The sequence below is a fragment of the Triticum aestivum genome, chromosome 5B, assembly GCF_018294505.1.
Source record: "Triticum aestivum cultivar Chinese Spring chromosome 5B, IWGSC CS RefSeq v2.1, whole genome shotgun sequence".
NCBI lineage: Eukaryota > Viridiplantae > Streptophyta > Magnoliopsida > Poales > Poaceae > Triticum > Triticum aestivum.
In genome coordinates, this window is record NC_057807.1 from 657,273,592 (window position 1) to 657,280,653 (window position 7,062).

The following is a 7,062-nucleotide window of genomic DNA, read 5'->3' on the forward strand; positions in this document are numbered from 1 at the left end:
CCCCACAATTATTCTAGCAAGAAAGTCTCTATATTCAGATTTAGGGGGATCCCTGATACTACCCCAAGATGGAAGTTTGCATGCAAGAGTGAAATCTTCTAAGTCCATGGTATAAGATTTGTCATAAAGGTCAAACATGACTGAAGGAGAATTACGCGAAGATGAAAAATCAAACCTCCCCACAAATGAACTTGTGAGGTAACGATACTGGGGGCATTTATCAGCTTCAAAGTCCTCAAGACCGGCATTACGCAAATATGCGTAGAATTGTTCTTTAATTCCCACTTTATTCATAAAATTTTCCGAAGGCCATTCACAGGGCCTCACGGGAGCGTCTCTTGGTGGTTCCTCGTCACCATCACGCATTGCAAGCCTGGGACCTTGCTTCCTTGAAGAACCACCTTGGAACATCCTCCTAAGCATATTGTTTCCTCTGAAAAATAATTCTGAAATTTTTAGTAACTTCAAACAAAAGTGAACCAACTTCAATAAAACTGATAGCAACTACTCCCACGAGTGCCTAGAGCCTAAATCAAGCATTAGAACTACTTGGGACCATATGAATTTGACATGCAAGCTCAAGAACATGGTCACCTATGCAGCATAAACTTGCAATGAATAGAGCACTAGAACAAAAACTAATTGGACCAATGGAGGAGTCACATACCAAGGAACAATCTCCCCAAGCAGTTTTGTGAGAGGTGCCTTGAGCAAGGAGATCGAAAATCACAGCAACCGGGGCTGGAACTCGTGCTTGTGTTGGTTTTTCGTGTTTGTGTGAGATAGAGGAAGAAGATGGGTGCAGGGATAAGTGGAGGAGGGCCACCGTGGGCCCACGAGGTAGGGGGGCGCGCCCAGGGGGGTAGGGCGCGCCCTCCACCCTCATAACCAGGTGGCAGCTCCCCCCGTGGTGATTTTTGCACAGTAAATCCTCAAATATCCCCAAAAAAATCATATTAAATTGGCATGGCATTCTGAGGACTTTTATTTTCGGGATATTTTTATATTGCACGGATAAGTCGGGAGACAGACAGAAAAATACTATTTTACTTTATTTCTACTAAGTAACAGAAAATATAAAGAGGGTACAGAAGGTTGTGCTTCTAGTTTCATCCATCTCATGCTCATCAAAAAGAATCCACTAACAAGGTTGATCAAGTCTTGTTAACAAAGTCATTCAGATAATCATGGAACTGGAGAAATTTCGAATAACACTATGTTACCTCAACGGGGATATGGACATCCCCAATAATAAGTATATCATATTTCTTCTTGACAGTAGGAAGAGAAAATTCAAAACCTCCAAATATAATCGATGGAATTTTTCCAATAGAGTTGATACTATAAACTTGAGGTTGTTTCCTCAGAAAGTGTACCATGTGCTCATTACCATTAACATGAAAAGTGACATTGCCTTTGTTGCAATCAATAACAGCCCCTGCAGTATTAAGGAAAGGTCTTCCAAGAATAATAGACATACTATCATCCTCGGGAATATCAAGAATAACAAAGTCTGTTAGAATAGTAACGTTTGCAACCACAACAGGCACATCCTCACAAATACCGACAGGTATAGCAGTTGATTTATCAGCCATTTGCGAAGATATTTCAGTAGGTGTCAACTTATTCAAGTCAAGTCTATGATATAAAGAGAGAGGCATAACACTATCACTGGCTCCAAGATCACATAAAGCAGTTTTAACATAATTTCTTTTAATGGAGCCTGGTATAGTAGGTACTCCTACATCTCCAAGTTTCTTTGGTGTTCCACCCTTAAAAGTATAATTAGCAAGCATGGTGGAAATTTCAGCTTCTGGTATCTTTCTTTTATTTGTAACAATATCTTTCATATATTTAGCATAAGGATTTGTTTTGAGCACATCAGTTAATCGCATACGCAAAAAGATAGGTCTAATCATTTCAGCAAAGCGCTCAAAATCCTCATCATCCTTTTTCTTGGATGGTTTGGGAGGAAAAGGCATGGGTTTCTGAACCCATGGTTCTCTTTCTTTACCATGTTTCCTAGCAACGAAGTCTCTTTTATCATAACGTTGAGTCTTTGATTGTGGGTTATCAAGATCAACAACAGGTTCAACTTCTACATCATTATCATTACTAGGTTGAGCATCATCATGAACATCATCATTAACATTTTTACTAGGTTCATGTTCATTACCAGATTGTGTTTCAGCATCAGACATAGAGATATCATTTGGATTATCAGGTGGTTCAGCAATAGGTTCACTAGAAGTTTGCACAGTTCTATCATTTTTCTTTTTCTTCCTTTTAGAAGAACTAGGCATATCAATATTATTTCTCCGAGAATCTTGCTCGATTCTCTTAGGGTGGCCTTCAGGATACAAAAGGTTCCTGAGTCATTCTACCAGTTCTAGTAGCCACTCTAACAGCATAATCATTTTTCTTACTATTCATTTCATTAAGCACTTCTTTCTGAGCTTTAAGTACTTGTTCTACTTGAGTGGTAACCATAGAAGCATGTTTGCTAACAAGTTTAAGTTCACCTCTAATATTAGCCATATAATCACTCAAGCATTTAATCATAAAGGTATTTTGTTTTAATTGTCTACCAAAATAAGCATTAAAGTCATCTTGCTTAAACATAAAGTCATCAAACTCATCCAAGCACTGACTAGCAATTTTAGTAGGAGGGACTTCAGTTTTATCATATCCATAGAGAGAATTTACCTTTACTACCTGTGTCGGGATATCGGGAGGTTCTTCAGTAAATAAGTAATTGAGATCATATACTTCTTCAACAGGCGGTGAATTAAGACCATGTATTTCTTCAATAGGTGGTAAATTCTTAACATCTTCAGCTTTAATACCTTTTTCTTTCATAGATTTCTTTGCCTCTTGCATATCTTCGGGACTGAGAAATAGAACACCTCTCTTCTTCGGAGTTGGTTTAGGAATAGGCTCAGTAATTGGCTCGGGAGCTGGCTCAGGAGTTGGCTCAGGAGGTGCCCAATTATTTTCATTTGTCAACATATTATTCAATAGAATTTCAGCTTCATCCGGCGTTCTTTCCCTGAAAAGAGAACCAGCACAACTATCCAGGTAATCTCTGGAAGCATCAGTTAGTCCATTATAAAAGATATCAAGTATTTCAGGTTTCTTAAGAGGATGATCAGGCAAAGCATTAAGTAACTTGAGAAGCCTCCCCCAAGCTTGTGGGAGACTGTCTTCTTCAATTTGCACAAAATTATATATATCCCTCAAAGCAGCTTGTTTCTTATGAGGAGGGAAATATTTAGCAGAGAAGTAATAAACCATATCCTGGGGACTTTGCACACAACCAGGATCAAGAGAATTAAACCATATCTTAGCATCTCCCTTTAATGAGAATGGAAATATTTTGAGTAAATAAAGGTAGCGTGATCTCTCATTATTAGTAAACAGGGCAGCTATATCATCTAACTTACGAAGATGTGCCACAACAGTTTCAGATTCATAGCCATAAAAAGGATCAGATTCAACCAAAGTAATTATATTTGGATCAATAGAAAAATCATAATAATCCTGATCAGGAACACAGATAGGTGAAGTAGCAAAAGCAGGGTCGGGTCTCATCCTACCTCTAAAAGATTCTTTACTCCATTTAACTAGCAACCTATTACGTTCAAGACTGTCCTGGCAAGCAAGAATAGCTTCAGTAGATTCAGCATTAAAATGGTAACCCTCAGGAATAGCAGGCCTATTTTCATCATCACTAACATCATCGTGTTCAGTTTCAACAATTTCTCGTTCTCTAGACTTAGAAATTTGTTCATCTAGAAATTCACCAAGAGGCAGAGTAGTATCAAGCATAGAAGTAGTTTCATCATAAGTATCATGCATAGCAGAAGTGGCATCATCAATAACATGCGACATATTGGAACGAATAGCAGAAGCAGGTTTAGGTGTCGCTAGCTTGTTTATAACAGAAGGTGAATCAAGTGCAGAGCTAGATGGCAGTTCCTTACCTCCCCTCGTAGTTGAGGGATAAATAGTTGTCTTAGCGTCTTTCAAGTTCTTCATAGTGCCCAGCAGATATAAATCCCAAGTGACTCAAAGAATAGAGCTATGCTCCCCGGCAACGGCGTCAAAAAAGGGTCTTGATAACCCACAAGTATAGGGGATCGCAACAGTTTTCGAGGGTAGAGTATTCAACCCAAATTTATTGATTCGACACAAGGGGAACCAAAGAATATTCTCAGGTATTAGCAGCTGAGTTATCAATTCAACCACACCTGGATACTTAGTATCTGCAACAAAGTGTTTAGTAGCAAAGTAATACGATAGTGGTGGTAACGGTAACAAAGGTAAAGACATCAAAAGTAAAGTTTTTCGTATTTTGCAGTGATTGCAACAGTAACAGCAGAAAAGTAAATAAGCGAGAACCAGTATATGGAAAACTCGTAGGCACCGGATCAGTGATGGATAATTATGCCGGATGTGGTTCATCATGTAACATTCATAACATAGGGTGACACAGAACTAGCTCCAGTTCATTAATGTAATGTAGGCATGTATTCCGAATATAGTCATACGTGCTTATGGAAAAGAACTTGCATGACATCTTTTGTCCTACCCTCCCGTGGCAGCGGGTTCCTATTGGAAACTAAGGGATATGAAGGCCTCCTTTTAATAGAGAACCGGAACAAAGCATTAGCACATACTGAATACATGAACTCCTCAAACTATGGTCATCACCGGGAGTGGTTCCGATTATTGTCACTTCGGGGTTGCCGGATCATAACACATAGTAGGTGACTATAGACTTGCAAGATAGGATCAAGAACACACATATATTCATGAAAACATAATAGGTTCAGATCTGAAATCATGGCACTCGGGCCCTAGTGACAAGCATTAAGCATAGAAAAGTCATAGCAACATCAATCTCAGAACATAGTGGATACTAGGGATCAAACCCTAACAAAACTAACTCGATTACATGATAAATCTCATCCAACCCATCACCATCCAGCAAGCCTACAATGGAATTACTCACGCACGGCGGTGAGCATCATGAAATTGGTGATGGAGGATGGTTAATGATGACGACGGCGATGAATCCCCCTCTCCGGAGCCCCGAACGGACTCCAGATCAGCCCTCCCAAGAGAGATTAGGGCTTGGCGGTGGCTCCGTATCATAAAACGTGATGATTTCTTCTCTCCCTTTTTTCTCTCTGAAAGCCAATATATTGAGTTGGAGTTGGCGTCAGAGGGCATCCAGGGGGCCCACGAGGTAGGGGGCGTGCCCAGGGGGGAGGGGCGCGCCCCCCACCCTCGTGGACAGGGTGTGGGCCCCCTGGTCTTCATCTTTGGCGAGGATGTTTTATTATTTATTCTAAGATATTCCGTGGAGTTTCAGGTCATTCCAAGAACTTTTGTTTTCTGTACATAAAACAACATCATGGCAATTCTGCTGAAAACAGCGTCAGTTCGGGTTAGTTCCATTCAAATCATACAAGTTAGAGTCCAAAACAAGGGCAAAAGTGTTTGGAAAAGTAGATAAGACGGAGACGTATCACGCATCGCTCGGCCCCCGACCACCCACCATAACCGGGAACTCCCCGAAATTTTCCTCGCCCTCGCTTCTACCACGGTTTTTTCTGTCATGGACGGCCCAAAGAATGTCATGCAGCTGCGTCTCCGGCCCGCCCAGGACGAAAAGCCCATTTTCTGTCATGATTTTTTGTCATAGAAGTAGGAGCCCACCACATCTATGATGATACCGGGTTTTGTCACAATTATCGTCATAGAAGTGTCATATGTATGATAGAAAAAAATCGTTCGGTCCAAAATGTCACGGATGTGTCTTTTTTTGTAGTGAAGGTGCTTGCCAATTACTTCCCGTTGGCACTCAAGCCCAATGTTATGTCATGGATGATGCACTTGCAGGTGGACTCCATTTCTTCTTAGGCGGACCTGTGTCATGAGTTTGTTGGCGCCTTTACTAGAGGCCACCAAGCTCATGGACAGGCGAGCGATATGCATATCATCCCCCAGAAGGAAGGAGAGAACCTGTGCAAGTACATACAGAGGTTCAGCCGAGTGCACTACAACATCCTAGACGTTCATCCCGCTGCCGTGATCAGTGCGTTCCACTAGAACATGCGCAACTGCAAGATGCGTGAAGAGCTGGCGATGAACGAAGTCAAAGATGTGGCCGAACTCTATGTTCTGGCCGACAGGTGTGCTCGGGCTGAAGAGGGGAGGAAGTATCCCGGCAAAGACACCGGTGCGGAAACCGACTCCACAGATGATACCGCCGCCCCGGCAAAGATGGGTCGGCGCCATAACAGGAAGCGCAGGGGCAAGACCGTGCTTGCCATCGAGTGGTCCGACGACACCGGCACTGCCAAAAAGGCAAAGGCAAGCGAAGCTAGCAAGGAGGTTGCCGGGTGTACCGCTTGCCGGGCCTTGGCAGCTCCCGACAAGCCAGGGGGCTCCGACAAGCAGTATTGCAAGATCCACGGCACCAAGGGCCATTACCTCCAGAACTGCCGGCAAGTTGAGCTGCTCACTGAGAAGCAGAAAGCCGAGTATGAGCGGCAGGACAAGGAGAAAGGCCAAGAGGGTGCCGAAGGATCCGGCAAGAAGCATGGCGGCCAAGGAGGCCGCCCCGGCAAGGATAATCGCCAGGAGAGGCCCGCCCCGGGCCGCGACAAGAAGCAGGAAGATGATGATCACGACGAGGACGATGAGTCCCGCGACCATGAGTTTCAGAAAGCTACGAAGGCCATGTGCATCGATGGTGGCGCCTCGTTGCATGCATCCCACCGCCAGCTCAAGCAGTGGGCGCATGAGATCATAGCGGCGGAGCCGTCACTCGACGCAAGGAAGTCGCTGAAGTGGACCAGCACGCCTATCATCTTCGACACCGAGGACCACCCTGACCGCACTACCGCGGTCGGGTGCTTGCCGTTGTTGGTCTCACCAACCATCTGCAACCTCAAGGTGACGAAGATGCTAGTTAACGCCAGGGCCGGTCTGAACTTGATCTCGCCTGTTGTGATCAAGAGGCTGCAGATCCCTGACGGGGACCTCGAGGAG